At 38.9% G+C, this 20,386-nt stretch overlaps 1 protein-coding gene across 3 annotated transcripts in view; it reads left to right on the forward strand.

Moving 5' to 3' along the window:
- Positions 1-20,386, forward strand: part of GRM7 (glutamate metabotropic receptor 7) — a 921,897-nt gene that overhangs the window by 900,069 nt on the left and 1,442 nt on the right. The gene's annotated exons all lie outside the window — the stretch shown is intronic.

Genomic DNA, 20,386 nt, shown 5'->3' on the forward strand with positions numbered 1-20,386 from the left:
ATTGTTTCCTTAAAAATAAATTTCCTTGCAAATTAAAATGAACATTCCATTACAACAAATTTCTATGTAAGGGGATTAGCAAAATATTGCATACCCTTCCTTTGGAATTTTTTGAGGAATGTGTAAGGAATTCTGGATACAAATAAAATGCTTCAGCTGTAAGTGTTGCTTATGACCCAATTGCTCTGTGTAAACAGAGCAGTAAACCGTTCTTTAGGTATAAGAGTCTCAAGGAGAGCCATTATGTAATTTACTAGAGTAGCTAAGCATCTGTATCTATTGAGTGATCACAGCACCTCAAATATAATCAATATCCATTTCTAAGGAGGCATCTTCAGGGTCTCAGAGCCTGATATACCACACATTCAATGTCAGTACTACTTGTACTCAGAGATGGTCTTATGTGCTCTTGAACTCTGGGGACTGTAACAAGAAAATACTATTTGCTCTATAGAGATCATGACCTAGTTGACCAAAATTAAATAAGAATGATGAAAGATCACTGCCAGGCCATGAGATCTTTTAGAGCAAGGAGAATATTTTCTTTTTTTCAGAATTAAAATGAGATGATGGCTAGTGAGAGAGATGGAGACATCATGATGATCATCTAGACTCCCTGCAAGGTCCCTAAGGGAAATATGCTTGTATAGTTTATCGAAACAGCAGGAAAACAGAATTATTTACTCTTAGCTGGATTTTTATCACCAACCCATATGTTATAGCTGATGTAAAAGCCCACGGATTTTTTTTTTCCCCCAAGGCTAGGGGTGGGGAAAACACAAAGAAATAAGGTATTTCTCCTGAGACCTATGATAGAACTGGCTCTCTTGTCCTCCCTGGGCAGCAGCCCTTGGTCCAGTTTTTCTGGATGACATGAAAGAAGAGTAAGAGAAGCCAGAGACAGAGGAAGAGCATTGTGGGCCCTTGGGAAGAGGAAAATACAAACTGGCACATTCCCAGAGCATGATAATCTTTCTGATAACTTCTGGAAACTCTATCTCTTAGGTCTGTGATTCTGGGCAATGTTGAGAAATAGTCCACATCTTTATTAGGATGCGGGGTACACTGAGATCGGGTGGAGAGGAGCCTGGAGACACACTCCCAGAGTATCAGACCCAAATGCTAGATGTTCAGTATATGTTTCCTGTTGAATCTGAATGAAATCCAAGCATGTCTAACAACACACAGCTCTCAGAGCACCTGTTTCTGTAGAAAGGATGCTTAAGAGCCACTCTTCAGCTGCCCAAGGCAGAACAGTCAATACCACACTATGGCATAATTTACAAAATGAAACACCACGCATGCCAAAGGTTGGGAATACAAGAAGAACATCCTAGAACTAAAAAGTCCAGTCCTTAATAAGCAGACCTGGATTCTGCAATCCCTTATGACTCCAAAATAAGCTTATAAAGGAATTCATCACACAATGCCCATTAAGTGGGTGGCTCATCTCTTGTAATTAAAATAGTTTATTTCTTTTTTTATTATTATTATGTTCAGTTAGTCACTATGTAATGTATGCCTATACCATGTCTGCAACTGTTTCTCTGACAAAAAGAAAGCCATAAAAGACACAGAAGGGAACAAAGGAATACTCAACAGGCCTGATGACATCATAGCAAGTGCATAGTCAGTGTTTAGTAAGTACTTTACCGACATAATCCTTGGAACCACTCAGTGAGTAGGTTCTACCATCATTACTGAAGAGTTAAGTAACCTGAAGCACAGAGAATTTAATCATCCTGGCCAAGGTCACACAGTAAGTGGCAGAACATGGATTCAGACTCCCAAAGCCTCGTTCCACAGATGCGCTCATACTCTACTCACACAGATTCTGCATATACAGAGAAGTAAGACAGAGCTTAAAGCTCACAAATTCAGCCTTCCTCCTTTAAAAAAGTCATTTGTTTCTCTTTTATTCCTTCTTCATCTCCCATGACCTTGTGAGTGTCTCCTGTCCTCCTTTGCTCATTTCTGCTACTCTTGCAAAAGAGAACACAGGAACTCAGCAGCCCTTCCTAGTTCCCCTTCATAGCGACCTTCCTCCCCCTGATCCCTGGTAGTACCCTCTCTTGCACCACTAGGCTCTTCCCTTCCAAGGAGCCCATCACACGCCCTCTGAGCAAGAGCATCTGAGAAAACCTGTGCCTAGTTCAAGAGTCTGGAGCTTTGGCCAATATAGAGCTTTCTAACACACTAGAGGGTGCTTTCCTAGTTCAGAGACACAGGAGATGGGCATATCCAGGTACACTTGCATCCTGCTCCTGGCACACAAGCTGTCTCCTTCTTAGGATACATTCTAAAATGACTGCTCCTTTAGCCAGCAATTTCCCACACTCATTGCATCACTACCCAAGGGCCGGGATACATTTATTGCCCTCATTTTCATTTCTTTTGCCTACAGAGAAAATAATAGTTTTCAAGATTAGGGTCTGTAAATTGACCATTATCCAATTCCATTTCCAGCAAAAGTGATACCAATGCTCAGTACTTTACATGTCAACATCTCAAAGCCTAGGGCATATATTAAGAAGTAGAAACATCTGTAGGCTTTTATAAAAAAGGAAATATACGGCATGGAAAGAACAGGGATTGCCAGAATTTGCTCACACAGTACCACAGAGGATGCAGAAATGGAATGACATTAATGGCCCCAGTCCAACTTGGATACATAATATAGTTCATATGGACATCCTAATCCTGTGGATTGAATGATGCAGCTGGTTTATTTTATTTTTATGGTTGGCTCTGCTACAAAAAATGATATTTGAGATGTATTTAGAGGATATCTAAACAGCTGGTTGAAAAGTAAGTAGATTCACTCAAACTAATTCCAGTAACACTAATTAAGCAGTGAGCAGGGAAATCTGGTCCTCGAAGTTTATTGAATTTTCTGGTTGACTTGGGGTTATCAGACAACATGTCTTTGTTTCATCTTTACAGTTGAAATTTTTATTTTCAAAACCATAGCACTCTGTTTACTTGGTGAAGCACGCTGAGCATTATTTCATCTTCTTGTCGTGTGGGAGTTCTGAAATGGCCTTGGGTTCATTTTCCTGACTATTGGCATTAACTGTAAAAATACTTGCAGGTGTGGAAGTCTAGAATGTGGGATATCTTCCTGGGATTATCTTAATTTCCAAAAAATGGATTATTCTTTTCCATTCTTCTTCAAAGCGGTGATTAGGTAACCTTATTCTTTCACCGCATGTAAAAATGGATGATTTAAAGATGGGTCAAATTTGAGGTTTTTTTTGAAATCACCCAAAAAAATGGAGAGAAAATACTCTAAAACTTTGATTAAAAAAAAATCAAAATCAAACTAATTTCTCTGCCAGTAGACAGAAGCAAAGCACAGCTCTCTTGCTTGACTGTAGTTTTAAAAAGGTGAAATCACGTTGACGAGAAAATTATATTAGCAGTTATGGAAGCTCTGGAAACTACTGGTGTATTTTTTTCTCCCTCAGAGACCAAGAAGAGTCAGGCATTCAGCCATAGGATTTTCTCACAATATATGTTTCAATCTATCACCTGTTTGGGTCTTTAGAGAGCAATGGATATATTGCCCAAATGCAGAAATTACAGTAGGATAAATGCAAACCTCGATATAAGTACAAGTGCCCAAGATAAATCATATTTTTGTCCCCCAAAAAACTGATACATCTTTGTTCCTGGACACCTGTTAGCAGCTTATCAGGTATAATGGTCCATCAGCAACAGGAGGGAAGGGGCTTCAGTGCTAGGCAGAAAAGAGAATCTCTTTCCAGGTATGAGCTTTTTCAGAGGCAAGAAGAAAAAGAAGAGTATATGCGACAGCAAATTCTACCCAGGATGCTTACTATGGATGGAAATCTCCTCTCAGCTTTTCACAGTCCACTGCTACATTTTATTAGTCCTCAGTGTGGCACCCCAGTATGCTAGAGCATGTCAGCAGAATGGACCTACATGTTGTCACACCTTTCTCGTTCACTTTCTCCACTCTTCTGAGGTGCAATAATTCCATTTTCTAAGAGGAAGTAGATGAGCAAGACCAAAGTTTCCTACATAAAGAAGAGACTCACAGTGGGTCAGACATGAGTTCTCAGGTTGGGTGACCTAGCTCTATCAGCTCAGTGATCTTGGGAGTTAGATTTAAGCTCTCTGTGCCTCTCTTTTCCCATCTGCAAAATGGGGAGAATGAAAGCATCTTCACAGATCACTGGTGAAAATTATCTGTCTATAATGCTTGGTGCCATTTCCTGGCATCAGAAGCACACTATAAATGTCAACCATTACCATTATTAAGCAAATTCTCTTTAATCAGTATTTCAAATTGTTCCCTCATTTTGCAGTTTCTAGCAGCACTTGAGACATGATCATTCTCTACTCCCTCCTCTGTACATTATTCTTACAATAGACAAAAGAATCTTCATATCATCATATGGGGGTGGAAGGTAACGAAAAAGAAGGCCTTGGAACAAGGCAGCGCTAAAAGGAGTAGAGAACAATTATCTCAAGCCTCCAGAAAAGCTCAGACCTGAGAAAATGGCATAATGCAAGGTATCCAACAAAGAGAGAGAATGATTAACTTAGACACCAGGGAACTGGGAATTGAAGCAGCTTACTGAAAGCATCCCAGGAGTAGGACTGGAAATGGAAATGAAAAAAGTCAGGCATCTACTCACACAGAAGACCTAGAGAGGATACCTGAGCAAGGACCACTGGCCAAGCCAACAGTCTGGACCTCCTATTTGGGAGGATGTCATTGACATCTGTTCCAGAAAATAATTCCCTGAGGAGAAGGTCATGTAAAACTGACAGATGGCAATGACTGACTTTGGAGCAGCAGCCTTTAGTGGCAGTTTTGCTAATGTTGGCAACCTTGTTGTGTGCATGATTCTCATAGGTTTTCTGCCAGGCTGGAAGTTCTTTGAGGGCTAGGGTTATATCTCATATGTTTGTACACCTGTATCAGCCCTAGAATCTGGAATGGAAGACAGCTACAGTAGGGACTTGGTAAGTCTTTACTGACTGTTCTACCCCCTCCCAGTGAGGCAGGTAGTTGTGAGATGGAATGGTGTGCGCATTATGGCAGTTTGAGGTGACATAACCCTGGAGACTGTAACTATCTTAAAGAAGAGTAATTATTTGGAAGTATTCGTCGGAACAAGAGTGCTATTCTCCGTAGCAACACAATAACCCATATTTTTAAGATGGCCCTGATATTAAGAATTTTCTTAATTAAGTTAGATTTATTTAAAATATTTAAATATTCCTTTAACCAAAATTGTTTCTTTAGCCAAACTCCATTGACTAAATTAAAATTAAAGTATCTGTTTAGCCAAGCTCTCTTACCTAGAGACCATTCTTATTTTCTGAAGTGATACCAAAATCTACCTTTGAACTATGCACCTCTATTTTCTTTGCAAAAATATAATCTCCTTACACACTGTATATAGACCGGGAATGTTCTTCCCCAAGAGCCTAACAGATTGCGCTGAAGTTGGAGTTCAGAACTGACCACTCTCTAGTACATAATCGCAAAACTGGCGATTCCAAGTCTCATATCCGTTTTGTGCTTAAATCACATCCTATGAGATGTGTTCATCCTGTGAAACAGGTAACCAGCTAAGTTTAGATGTAACCATTCTTCTGAATTCCACTGTCTTGTTCAGATGACTAGTTTTCAGTGATGATAATTATGCTGGTTGGACAGTGAAAGAGATGGAGGTGAATGGTGCTAGGGCTGGGGGTGAGGGGGGAAGGTGATGATGATAATTTCTTCAGTGTCCTGCACTGTCCCTAGTACCACCATCCTGATTTTCCCAACAACTGAAAGGCAAGGAAGCTGGTGCTTAGGGGTATATTACAAGATACAGATTACAGAGCAAAGCTGGGATTTAAATCCCTGAAGTGTGACATGAGAGACCTCTCCTTAACCCAGATTCACATCTCTGCCCCATCACTGACATGGGTGATCCTACCTTTCCCTTCTTTGGGGAAGGCAAAGTCTGGACATTTGTCAACTTTCGTTTTATTTCGTTTTGTTTTGTTTTATCTTTGCTTCCAGCCATAGACTTTTCTCCAGATATACAGAATGGATTAGGATCACATTGTCCATTCCAGATCTAAGTTCCTACAAACACTGCGTTTCTTTCTTAAAGTATCTATTCTGCACTGGTTCCTCTGGGGAGAAGGAAGGTGATTGTGAACAAAGGGCTATCACGTGCCAGACTTGTTGTCAGGGTATTTCACTGTCTGTAGGAGTGCTTCTCAGCCTCCTGGAACCTAAGCATCCATGCTGCCACTTTAGTCACTGAGACTTTCTAAGCACCTCACAGGATTCAGCGCCTCCTGCAACAAGCTAGTCATCCATGGGAATTAGAGAATGGAATTCTGGGGAAGAAACCAAGGCAGGACAGATGCTAGATGTAAAACAGAGTGAGCGACAGAGACGTTGTCCTGACTTATTGAAGCTGACTATGCCTCCCTGCCTGGTACATAGTAGGCACCTGGAAAATGTTTGTTGAATAAGAGATAATCTGTGCCCCCTTGACATTAGCTCCACCTCTCTTACTCCTTTCTTGCTTTATCAAAACCCATATCTGATGTGACATTGGATGTGTCTGTTAATCTGTCTAATCCTCAGATGTCCTTTGGTAAAGTAGGGATAATACTGGTATCTGTCTTGCAGGGTTTGCTGAAAGTATTAAAAGGGTTTGTAAATACCAAATACTCAGCAGAGTTCCTAGAACATTTTAAGTTCTAACACGGCTGTCAAAGTACAAGCATTCGTACGTCCATATGTTTCTTAACTTCAGGGAAAGAAGAACTATTGAGAATTAAAAAAAAAAAAATAGTGTTTCATCATCTCAGCAATGTTTGCTGAGGTTAAGGATTCACCCTACACTGTTTGTGATCAAGTTGTATGACTGCACTTGGGATGTAACAGATTGTTCTGGGTATGGGGTACATAAATGCTCCCTGGAAAATATGGAAATTTGAGTGGTCACTGCTAAGTGTTTGCTAAGCAACCCGGGTCATATGGACCCAGTGTGCTTATACATTCATGTATCATAGACATGCATAGATAGCTTCAGGCTCAGTCTTTTTGACAGAATCGATTTGGTAGTTGCCCCAGTCTTCAATTTGCTTTGTCAGTACAGACACCACTCAAATCTTGACTGCAAAGCTAAGGACTAAATAAATAGAGGATAAGTCACTTCAGCTCATCTAAATGACTTTGGTATGTGCTTCTCAGTTGATATCCAATTAGTAAATCAAAATAGAGAAAAGCAGTACATAAGTAAATGCACATTTACAGGCTCTAGTAACTGATTTCGCCAATAACATAATGGCACTGCAGGAAAGGTTCCTGGAATCAATAAGTACCAGTTCCAATATTGCACAAAGATGTCACGGACTGTATGTAGGAGTAGCAACAGCCATTGATTATGTGCACAAGTGTGTCCATACAGTTAAAAAAAAGCTGTCATTTTTGTCATAATAGAACCTGCCGAAGTCCTGCTTCCCTCTTTGGCTCCCGTTGACTAACACAATCTCTCAAAGTACAAGGGCTCGGTGATACACTTTTGCAGAGATGAAGCAGTGGCTAATGATGGCAATACAGCTGGAGAGAGTGGAGACATGTTGACAGTGACTTGGCAGATTCCTTTGTCAATGAATGGAGAAATGCACTAGGTGTTCTGACAACACCTTAAACCTCCTCAAGGAAAGTTGTTGGCACCCTACGAGCATCCAAACACCGAACAGCTAATTTGGTTTCATTTTACAGGGAGCCTGACCTTCTGCTGTGGAAGGCCCCCTTTCATCTAAGAGAAAGGCAGCACACACACAATCGAGTCGCTGTTATGTGCGTGACATTCTCCAAACACATCCAGAGAAAAGCCAGATCACAGCCAATCTATATTAAAATTATACTAAATCCCATTCTAAGTGTCTCACATGTATTAACACCTTATATCCTCTTAACACCATTGACACTATTGTTACGTCCATCTTTCAGATCGGAACAGGTCCAGAGAGATAAAGTTACTTGCCCAAGGTCATAAAACTTGAGTGGTGGTTATCCTTGTATGGCCATCTGTCCATCTTTTCCATTGCTCTACTTTTCACTCTTGTGGCTCTTTTGATGATTGCTCTTGAATTAGATCATCAGGGTTCTATACCCGGCCACAGAAACAACTGCCATTTGTTTTCATCTCTTCTCTGAGATATAAAACTGTCGTGAGAGCACTGCTTCCTGGCGGCAAGTGGTATGAGACAAAGGTAGGGTCAGCTCTCAGACAAGTTGCGATGCATACACTTTTCTTTGGAGATGACAGGTCTCAAGCTATTTAATCATAAAACTTCTCAAACATTCAGAGACGTGGAAGGAACGTAGTATAAGCCACCACCAAGGCTGAACAACTAGTATTTCCCCTACTTGCTCCCTCTGTACCTATGTACTTTTTGCCTTGAACCGTTTTAAACTACAGATACCACGAATCTTTACTCTAAAAAATTTAGCTCATCATAAAATGCAGACATTCTCCGACCTTACCATCATATAATTATCTAACCAAGGTCACAGTAATTCTCTAACATCATTTAGCATTCAGTTCCTGGTCTCTAGTCTTCAGAGTCTCTCAGTCTTTCCTGAGAGAAGGCACCCTTCCATTTCCTCCATCTAGTTTCTCCAAACCCAATGCCTTGAACCCATCTAAGTGCTCATTTCCTCAAGACCTTGCTGATTTCTAGAGATGAGAATTCCAGTCTCCTGTCCAAATGCCTTAATTTACATCACAAGTGGTCTGATCTTGAAAACAAAGAGGAACAGGCAGTGTGGACGGTTCCAATAAGCATTAGCATGGCAAAGAGAAAATGTTTTAGCAAAGACTGTAAACCACCAATTTAAAATCAGGAATTTGAAAGGTATATCTCAGGATTGTTAAATCATCTTAAGCTCCTTGAACTAATCTGCATACTGAAGGGTCATTATCAATCCACCCCATTCAAAGTAACAGATTGGCAATGTGCGATACAAAAGAAGAGAAGAGAAATGTTTCTAGAGAGAACACTGAGGTTGGAAAGTATGGAACCATGAGACACCTGCCATGGTTGGGCACAGACTATGTTGCTTGGATTGGTCATGAGAGCCCAGAGGGTTAACCAGTTTGCTATATTAGCTCTGGGCCATATTCAATTTCCAGTATTCTCTTCTAGCACCTCCAATAGAAGCCACTATTGTTACTCATGCATGGTGTGGTTAGGCATCTGTTCCCTCCATCTTTTATCTGAATACAAAGTCTCTTGTCTGTTCCCTCTTGTAAGCAGTGTTATTACTTACTATAAAGTCAAAATTCAAATGTTCCCATTTTCCCCAATACAGCTAATATTTTTTGGGTTTTGTTTATTTTTAATTCATGGTCCAGTCAAGGATCAGGCACTGCATTTAGTGTTTTTGTCTCTCTAGACTCCTCTAATCTGAAACAGTCCCACGTCTTATTTTTGTCCATTATGATACTGACATATTTGAAAAGTTCACCAGCTTTCTTTTAGCTTTTAATAATTTGATCCATTTCTTTCAGACTTCCCAGTACACTGTTTTAATTACAGAGCTCTCACAATTCTGTAACCTATTCTTTGTGCTAAACATTATTAATGCTATGGCTTAAGCTTTCCCAAGTTGCTCCATCGTAACACTGAAAAAACAAAAAAATATATAATCACTACCTTTGATAGATTTAAATGTCCCATGCTTTAAAATTTATTTAATCCCTGTCTAGTTTGAGATTTAGATTCTTCAAAACCGCAAATATTATTTTACCTCTTCCTGAACATCTTTGTGCATATAGCTTGGTCCTTATTATCTTCTATCAACATTCTTAATACTTTTTTGTTTAAATGCTCATTTTCCTAGTATTAATTCACATAATTTACTATTTTACTTTTTTAAAAGTTTGTTATTTATCTTGAAAAAACAACAAAAAAACCTTGAAATTAATTCACTGTTGTTTAATGTTAATGTCTTTGCTCACAAAAATTTACTACTGTTAAATAAGTGAGCAAATTAATATGCCAAATTAATAATAAGGAAGGAACATTCCATCATTACAAAGTTCTAATGTTGAAACTGACATAAAAGGCTCAGGTCTGAATATGAGCTGGTGAGTTTTATACATCATGGAAGCCGATGTTTGCCACTTCACTGTTACATGCTCAAGCTTTACAGTCCATGCCTAATTTAGCCACAGGGGAATCTGGTCTATTAGACTGAGACCTCTTTGAGGACAGGGATATGTCTTATTCCCTCTGTATCCCCAGCAACCAGGGTTCAACATTTAGTAGACATTCGCTTTATATTTGTTTTAAACTGAAGTTTTAGGTGATTTCTGTTATCTGTAGCAAATTCCAATCCTTCTGTCTCCCAAAGCCAGTATGCCAAAACATACAGCCTATGAAATACTGCATCCTTCCTCCTGAACAGAGATTCAGTTCTCAGGCTCTGTCTTTTGCCTACCAGGTTAAAATGAGTTGGACTTCAAGAAAGGAAGGAAATGTTAAGTCTTTATCTCTTCCCTTTGCCGTGGCCAGGTTTTCTCTGGTTTCTTCTCTTTGCACCCCATGGATTCTCTAAGATCTAGAGTCACATTAAAAGTCAACCTAACTGAACTTCACAACACCTGTCTGCAATGTCACATACACTCCCTGCTAAATTAAATATCAATTAATCAATCCATCAGTCAAATAAACAACATAGCTCTGGCCTCAAGGCACTTCCCCATGACAATGGCCTTAAAGGCTCTTTCCCATGTTTTCATGCCTAAGAGAACAAGGTGTTCGCAAGGGCACTGCTGGAACTCTGAGATGCTTCCTCATCTAGAACCCCCACTGTAATATTGTCTTGGAATTCCACTTAACACAAACACAATCCTAATCACTCCATCAACTCCTGGCTGGTCTCCCTGCATGCACTTACTATCCACTTCTTCTCCCCAACTTATCCTTCAGGTAACTATCAGAACATTCTCTACTTCTTTCAAATATTGGTGAAATTCTCACCATTCATCTTCATAACCAAAACACTACATGTAACATAAAATGCCCTTGCCAGCTGGAGATTAAATTCCCTAATCATCCTCCCCAGCATTCTTTCTTCTCTCCATGAACCCTGTCCTCTTTAAATGTTCTGCACATTTTGCCATTCTCTCCAAACACTCAGCCTTTTCACAAAACATGCCTTTGCCAGTGGCAGGTCCTCCACATGGAATGTTCTTCAATACCTGTACCCTTGACTTCCGGCTTCCCTGGCAGAGAAATGTCCACAATTAACTGCTCAGGATACTCCTTGCACTTTGAAACCTTCCTTGAGTTTATGATGGTGCCTTCTGCCAAGTTGGAATTCTTCATGCAGACTACCATTTCTGCTCACTCTCTTTACTCCAGCCATTCTGGCTTTTCAGATGCCAACCTCAGGGCTTTGAACCTTCTATTGACTCTATGATCCAAGAATTTTCATAGTTTCTCTCTCATCCCCTTCAAGTCATTGCTCAAATGTCATCCTCTCCGGACCTTAACTATCACCTTTCCTAGGACAGCAACCTCAGCCTAACCTCTAACCCTCTAGTCAACATTTTTTTCATAGTGTTTGTGATTGCCTGACATCAGCATAGAGGTGAACCTAGTTATTCACAGGTTCTCTACTTCCAAACTCCCTTACTTGCTGAAATTGACATGTAATTCCAAAATGACTACTTGTGCTTTTAGAGTCATTTGCAGACATATTCAGGGCAGGGAAATATTTGAGTCATTCAATGCACACAATCTTAGCTAAAAGTGAACAAGGTGATGCTCTTCTTTGTTTTAGCTCTAAGGGTGAATTTGTAGTTTGCTTAATGCCTATGTTTTGCATTGTTCTGTTTTTGTCAGTGATTTTGTTGTTTAAAATAGCCCCCAAACAACAGTGCTATCTAGTATTTTTGAATTCAGGATGCATGTATTATTTAACTTTGTTCAGGCATGAATTATAATTATAATTCTATTGGCCAGGAGTTAAATGATATCAATCAATAATATATATTAAATAAGGCATCTTCAAACAGAAGCAAACATAAATCAATGTTATGTCTTGATTGGTTGATAAAATGTTGTGGTCAGAGTCTCATAGGAACCTAACCTTATATTTCTCCTAGGAGCAATGGTTTAGTATTCCATAATTCAGTGTTTATGGCAACCTTATAGAATATAACAACAAATAACAAGAATTGGCTGCATTTACCTTTTAAAAAAAAAATTAACTCTCTCTCTCCACTAGGATGTAAGCACCATACAATCAGAGGCTGTGCAGCTCTGTAATGTGGCTAAATTTCCCTGCCGTATGTTTGACACATAGTAGGTGGTCAATAAATATGTGCTGAATTGCACTGAAGCAGGAGTTGTTCAAAGATAGAGACTATTACCCACTACCTCTGAGCCACTGGTGTTTAACTAAACTACCATTGGTACACCATAAGCTCTTAGTAATGGTAGAATAAAGAAAATATAAATGAATGAATGGACTGTGAATGTCCTACCCCCAAAATAGCAAGACCTGGATTTTAGCTAGAGCTTTTCATCCAGGAACACTAAGTACTACTCTGCTACTATTTTGTCACTACTGCCTTATTTGTAACATTTTCCCTAAGACAGGCTTTCACGCACCGCTTCAGTCTTGGAGGCACCACTGCATCCATAATATGCTCCAGAATGCTCATATCTGTAACAGACTGAAATTGCGAAATACACAAAAGCTTTTCAATGCCCAGGCAAAGTGTATAACTAGAAAAAGGAGGAATCTATGATGGAGTAATTTAGTACATGCTTTTTGTTTCTAGGGCAAAACATATACAACCTCAATCAAGCTACCCGGATTTTAACTTGGCCAAGCTTAAAGATGTTTCCTAACAGAGACCTAGTCTATTTGCTTCCAAAACATCTTCCAAGAACCACGTAAACCTCTGCTTGATGCTTTACGTCTTAAAAAACAAATTAGATTTCTTAAAGAAACACTAGAATGTTCATTGACCGTTTTCATGGCACAATTGAAAATTGATTTCTCAATTTTAGCTAGGCTGTTTTGGGCCTCTGTGGCTTCTCAAAGGGGGAGACAGAATACTGTGATTTAGAAGTTACAAATGAAATCTAAGGAGCAATAGCTTTGTACACGATAGCACCAAGTGGGGCATTGAGCGGGGGCGGGTGGGAGGGGAAGCTTGACAAAGCCAACAAAGTTCCCACATGTTCTGTGGTGGGAGCGGGAGGTGAGGTGAGGCCATCAGAACTCTCCTCTCCTAAAAGGCTCCTAGATCGGACAATGACTGCAGAGAGCAGAAGCCTCTCTGCAGTGATTCTTCAGTACCGACACTTACTTGGTATCCCACAGTTACTAGCACCAGGGAAAACAAGGCTCTGTTCCATTCTTACACCCGCACTGCTAAGGTCTGAGACACACAGGAGTGATGAGCAGTAAGTGGCACACCCTGGCTGTGCTAAGCATATGGCAAAGGAAAAGTAGAGAAGCCATGAGACAGGAGAGCAGGGACACCTCGCTAGTCTGGAGGAGGTCGGGAAAGGCTCCCTGAATCAAGTGACTTGGAGAAACTACAAACAGAACAGGAGTAGGAGGTAACAAGTTTAGGAGAAAGCTAGTAAACATTGTAGAGAGGGACTTCAAGTTGAAGATTCAGCTTCAGAACCACCGATGGCTTCCCCACGGCCTCTCAGCCACCATTGCCCTACCTTGGCATTCAAGGCCTTTAACAAGAGACCTGAGGAATCTAAATAGGAATCTAAATAACCATAGGGAGTGTGTCTTGTTCATCACTACCTCCAGTGTCTTGAATTTGGTATGGCAGCATGCATATTTACTGAAATAATCATCTGGACCCTCCTATCAACCTTCAGATCCAGAACTGACACCCTCCCCTTGTACACTGATATGAACATGGTATACTTTTAAACCACCTGCATCCTTCTTATATTTTCCCATTCGCCATCCAGATGACGTGCCCATTTCATGGAGAAGCCTTCCCAGGCTTAGTACAAAACACCCGCATTCAAGACAGGGTTAATTAGCCCTCATCAAATATCTTTAAACACTTATCCCAGGCCCTATAATCATCTCCCCAACTATAAAACAAATTCCTTAACAAAAGGGACTATACCCAACTCATATCTTTGTTTCTAATGAAATTGGAGCAAACACTTTGCACACTTTTTCTAAGGATTTCTAGGATGTTGCTTCTCTGTTTTCTTGAACCGGATTAATATTGTCTGCTAATATGGTAGACTGGTCCAGTTACCCATTGAACAGCCTCCCTCATTCAATGTTGGGGAAGGTACCAGTTTGGTTTGGGGACTCCTCCCAGTGGGATTCTAACCTATGATCTCCTGCTTTATGCTGATCATGTTACAGAGGAAAAACAACAAAGGAAATACCAAGCCCTTGCTGATGGCACATGGCAGTCTTCTCTAAATGTTGTCAAAGAATCCATATTTACAATGAAAGAGAATCGAATAAACAGCTTGCAAACTTCCAAGCCTATTTTGCAAGATTAGCATGTATTAAAGTGACTGCTTTTACCAGGTGCTAAATAATATTTCATTAGATGGATGGTTGGATATATGGACAGAAACTCAGATTCTGGATCTTTGGTGACTAGATTAGAATTACTGGTGATGTGGAATCCTGACATATTTAGCTGGTTGCATTTTCACCCCTGCCAATTTCTTTGTGTCAAGAAGTCCAGCTAACTAACATAAAGATAAATACTCCAACATCCTTCTGACAAGTTGCTGCAGTAGAGCTAGAGGTGGGACAGAGAAGTTGTAGAAAAGTCTCAGATTTTCTTAGATCAGTGTTCAACTTGCAAAATTGTGAATGCCTCATTTTTTGGTAATCATATTCTCCATTCTTGGGATTTCCATCTTTTTGGCTGAGTAATGTGCTACTTTTAGATGACAATCCATTTAAAAAAAGATGTAGATAAAATCATAGTATAGGAATTTTACTAGCTCTTTTGAAATTCTGAGTGGAAATTAACAATTGAAGGTAACATATACTTACTTGCCCTTAAGTAATGGGCTAAGGACATTTACTAATGAAACAAACAAGCAGGAAACAAGCTAGTGACAACAGAAATAATAGCTTAAAGTATTTCCTTTTGTTTTAGTAACTGTAAACTATAATATGAACAGTTTCATCCATTTCAGGTATTTTTAGGGACACCTGGTTGGCTCAGTCCCCTGCCTTCAGCCCAGGTCATGATCCCAGGTTCCTGGGGTCGAGTCCCACATTGGGTTCCCTACTCAGTGAAGAGCCCGATTCTCCCTCTGCCTGTTGCTCCACCTGCTCATTCTCTCTTTCTCTCTCTCTCTCTGAGAGACAAATAAATAAAATGTAAGAAAAAAAAAGTATTTTTAACTAAGCAACAACAGCAAATTATGGTTGACAGGAAAGCAATGGCAGGGGACAGGGGAGGCACAGATACCACTTAGAATAAGTTCATAGAAAAGTCAGTTTGAGCCAAGTTTTATCAGGCAATAAACCAGTGTTTCCAAGTTTGATAAGCTTTACAAAGGATGGAAGTAATAAGCAGGACTAACATTTAAGAAATAACCAAAAGTACATTCTTGTATAGTGTGAAGGGATCCACTAAAAAGGGGTCAGGGGGGAGGGCTATTGTTTTGGAAAACAATGCAGATAGCGTCAGTGAGTTACAAAGTGGCTGCCCAGAGACTTCCTCTAGTCCCTGGCCTCTTTCCTTTGACTTGCTCAAGGTTTTAATATGATTTTGAACCTGGTACAAAAAAATAGGCATTTATAATGCCTGGAAGAGAGCTCAATACCTAATATGTGCTCAATAAATGAAAAATAAATTTTGAAAAGAGATTTAAAATGAATAAAAAATGAAACTTTACCTAACAACCTCTTTAAAAAACGAAATATCTGACTAAATTAAGATAAGCATCCTATAGATGATTATGCTGTCACATGGGGCAAGTGTTTTCCAATGGATCAGGGTTCATGCTGTTCCTTAGTATCTCACATTGACCCACTTTGCTCATTTGTACTTTACGCCCACCCGCTATAGGAGAATTCCCTCTTAGAAAATCATAAAGCATGACATTATGTTAATAGCCCTGAGAAGCCCCACACATGTCCACGTGCACATGAGAAAATGTGTGTCAGGTATATACGTAGAAACAAAATTGCTCAGTCAATGAACGCTATGTGTGTCCTCCGCTTTTCTAGGTCTTTCCAAGTGGTTCTTACATGGCGATTATACCAACTTCCACTCTTACCAGAGTGGTCTAAGAATCCACATTTCACACCCTCACTAGTACATGTATCAGTGCGAATACATTTTTTATTTTGCAGTGGCTAGGCATGAAATGCCGACCCTTTATTGTTTTAATTTGCATTTTCCAATTGTTGAAGCTGAGCATTTTTCAAGTGTTTTTTTAATCTACAAATTACTTTTTGAGATCATTTGATTCATTTTTTAAAAAAATTAGATCTCTTATTTATTAGTTTGTATACGTTAAAAAATCTGTTTAACAATCCTTTGTCACTTAATTATACTGCAAATAATTTCTTCTAGCTTATAGTTTTTTATCATTTAACTTTCTAAATGATATTAGTTTTCAAATTGCATTTATTCCAGCATTGTTTGCGATTGAAAACAATTATAAAGTAAGTAGGGCCCATCAATTAAAAATAAGAACTAAAAACTTTTGCTAAGCTTATACAGGAAACTATATAGTAATTACAATTACCAAATCAACATAAATAAGTATTAAAACCACAATGTTATATGAAAACCAGGTTGCAAATGGATATGCACAGTGATACCATTTTTGTACAACTGAAAAAACGCAAAGCAAAACTCTCTATATTTTACGGGCAGCTACACACACAGTAGCAGCAAGAACCTCGCTGGAAAAGATGCCCACATCAGGGTAACAGGCGGCAATGGGAGAAGGAGGGAAGCACTTGCAGTGGGGGTGGGGAAGTAGGGAAAGTTAGATTGTGCTTTTTCTGTGGGTGGGTGGAGGGGCACCTGAAGTAAAGATATAAATATATCAATGTGCTATTTTCAAGGCTGTGATAAACTATTGTCTATACTTTCTGTGGCTATTTGAATCACTTCATACATACACTGATATATATATTTTTTTCATATGCATTTAAAATTTTAACAAGATCTCACAGAAATGTATGGATATTGTCAGTGAACTACCCAAGTTCTTTATTATGTAAAAAATAAAGAAATTAAATATGGGTACAGAAAGAGGCTTATTTAATCTTTCTTATTCAAAATTATATATTTATTTACTTACGTTTCCCATAAGTCAATGTTTCTTATACTATCCATAAGACTCTTTTTCTTCTCCATTTATTATTATTTTTTTCTTTACTTCTATAGTTTGGGTTTTAAGTATCCCATGGAACACAGTGAGAAATTAAACTTCCGTGAAACAAAAAGACTCATGAGAAATTAAAGAGAGAACAAGTAGTTCACTTGTAGTAGTTCAAGTTAATGTAGTTCAAGTAGTTCAAGTTAATGTCAAGCCCACTTTGATTTTGACAAAACACCAAGAGTAAGATGGAATGTCTAACGTTTTAAAGGAGAAAAAGTATTCATTCCAAAAACTAGAACCCATAATACTGCCTCATCATAAACATCAACTCTGATGTAGGTAACTTTTAAAAATTCTATAGGGACCCTGCCGTATATTCTTAATGTTCCTTGTAACTTTCCAAGAAAATCTTGTAACTTTACAAGAGAAAAAGTTCTAACCGTTTTAAAATACTAAAAGTACATTTCCTTAGAAAGTGTTTCACTGCACAACTATTTTGAGCTAAGCAATTTTCTTTTCTAGGCCATAAACTGCATTGGTATTCAAATAAATGGAATTATCGGACACCACTGGTACTTATCTTATTTACTCATAGGGCCAGAACATTTTAAAAATAAACATTATAATACATTGGGTATTTCTCTGAAAAGAACATAAATCACCATTCCAGGACCTACACAACTCCATTAGCATTTTGCTGCAAAGTTCCCCAGCTATTCTGCCAAGATGGCATGAATAGAAGCTAATCATTTGTATAGAGTTTTGTAATTTAAAAATACCTTTATCCATTATGTTGCCAAATGAGAAACTGAAATATTTCATACATTTATGCCATTAATAGGCAACAAGGTAACAATATTCTAACCATTTCTACAAAGGCTCAGAGAAGTTCAATGTCACTGGACTAGTCAAGTCACACTTCAAATAAGTGGACAGAGGGACGCCTGGGTGGCTCAGTTGGTTAAGCCACTGCCTTCGCCTCAGGTCATGATCCTGGGGTCCTGGGATCGAGTCCCACATTGGGCTCCTTGCTCGGCAGGGAGCCTGCTTCCTCCTCTCTCTCTGCCTGCCTCTCTGCCTGCTTGTGTGTACTCTCTCTGACAAATAAATAAAATCTTTTAAAAAAAAAAACAAAAACAAAACAAATAAGTGGACAGAGTTAAATCAGAACCTGGGTCAGGTGAGTCCAGCTGCAGCATGGTCTTCCTACTGTAGTCTGCAGAGCAAACTGTAGATTCAAACATTAGCCCCAGTTTAGAATGCTGGTCCCTCTGAGCGTCGAACCCGTCCTATGTAAGGCAGGAATTATAACAGCATTCACCTCAAGGCTTACAAACACAAGAAGATAATCCATGCCAAGCATCAGTGAATTTCCATTACTATTATTATCATTTTGAATTTTTTACAACATAAGCTCATCTTCATGATGGTTTAATGCAAAACAATGCTCAGCTTTACAATTTAAGGACAATATTTTCTAACTTCCTTATTCTTTTGGTGAAGACTTTTCTGGAGAAATTGGTGTTTTCAAGTAACCTCTTCGAGGAATTTCAAGTATGTCTTGCTTTTTTCACTAGACAGTTATGCTTATATGGATAACAGTCACACAATCATTACATGATAGTGGTAAACTCAGATATTTAGGTCATTAAACCTCTGGGTTTTTTCTTTGATCTCCCCTTTTTGTTGAGAATATTATACTACCATTTGACAAGGCAGGCTGTGATTATTTCTAACTATCTACTGGAGTTTTTTAGCTATGACACTATAAGTAGACTTTGGAGTAAAGAAAACATTTTTAGAAAGTTTTCCTCCTTATACTCAAACCAAGCAGATCAGCGAAGACAGTGAAGGCTCTGTTAACAATGGGGCCCTCTGTTAACAACGGGGCATTACTGACACCGTGTATTTATCAAGGACAATGCAGCATGACCCAGCTCATGACTAGATTTTCCAGAGGACCTCTGTGTTTCTTTAACCTCGTTTTAGTTAATAAATGCAATGTGATTTAGTAGAGAAATGAGTCGGAATCTTCTAATCTGAATTTACCAGGAGAGTCTGAATTTTTAACCCAGGAAATAAAGTCTGTCTTTACGTATGGTGTACACATGCATGTATGTATCTGTAATATACTAGCTGCATTACCTACTCAAAGTTCAGATACAAACTCTTAGTACGTTATTGTGGCTTCTCCAGTCTCCTGAATTCCCATATAAATCCCTACTTAAGAGGTGTGGAAGAATTCTTGTTACTTGTTTATAGTAAATGAACAATACTCCTTAGAATAAAAAACAGTAAATAAAATAAGCCATCAGTAAATGTCACTTAACAGTTACTTTGTGTCCAACAGAAGCTGATGCAAAACTACTAAGATTTAGTGAATAAAGAACATGTCACATCACAGTAATTGTTTTACTTGGTATTGAGAGCTAGAGTGTAATACTTCAGGATCTTGGTGTCATTTCCAGCATGAGGACAGGAAAGGGTCTGACTTGCTCATCATCTGCTCGTCAGTGCCTAGCCCCATGTCTGGCATATGGTAGGCAACTGATGCATATCTGCTGAATGAATGAATGAATGAATGAATGAGTAGAGCTGAGTTCTAGAAGCACTGTACCAGATAGAAAAGTAATTTATTATTTAAAGAAAACAAACAAAAAGGTATGCATGGTAAGATTTAAGTGAGATAAATTACCATTTATAACTTATTTATAACTTACTGATGATAACTCTGTGCAAGTCAGTCACCAGTAATTTGATTGTGTGAATCAGAACTGAAGAAGGCACTGGTTGACCTAATCTATAGTCAACTGAAATCAGTCGCCGTGACCCAGGACAGACCTGTCCCAAGCAATGGCCATTTATTATGAGAAGGTTTGGGAGAAGATCACACAACAAAATACACTGCAACATGGGTGGACCCTTTCAGCTTAGGGTCAGCTGATTAGAAAGCACAACATCCACTAATTAATTTACTAACCATTATAAACCTTAAAGGGGAAGG

Source organism: Meles meles, chromosome 20 (genome assembly GCF_922984935.1).
Source record: "Meles meles chromosome 20, mMelMel3.1 paternal haplotype, whole genome shotgun sequence".
Taxonomy (NCBI): domain Eukaryota; kingdom Metazoa; phylum Chordata; class Mammalia; order Carnivora; family Mustelidae; genus Meles; species Meles meles.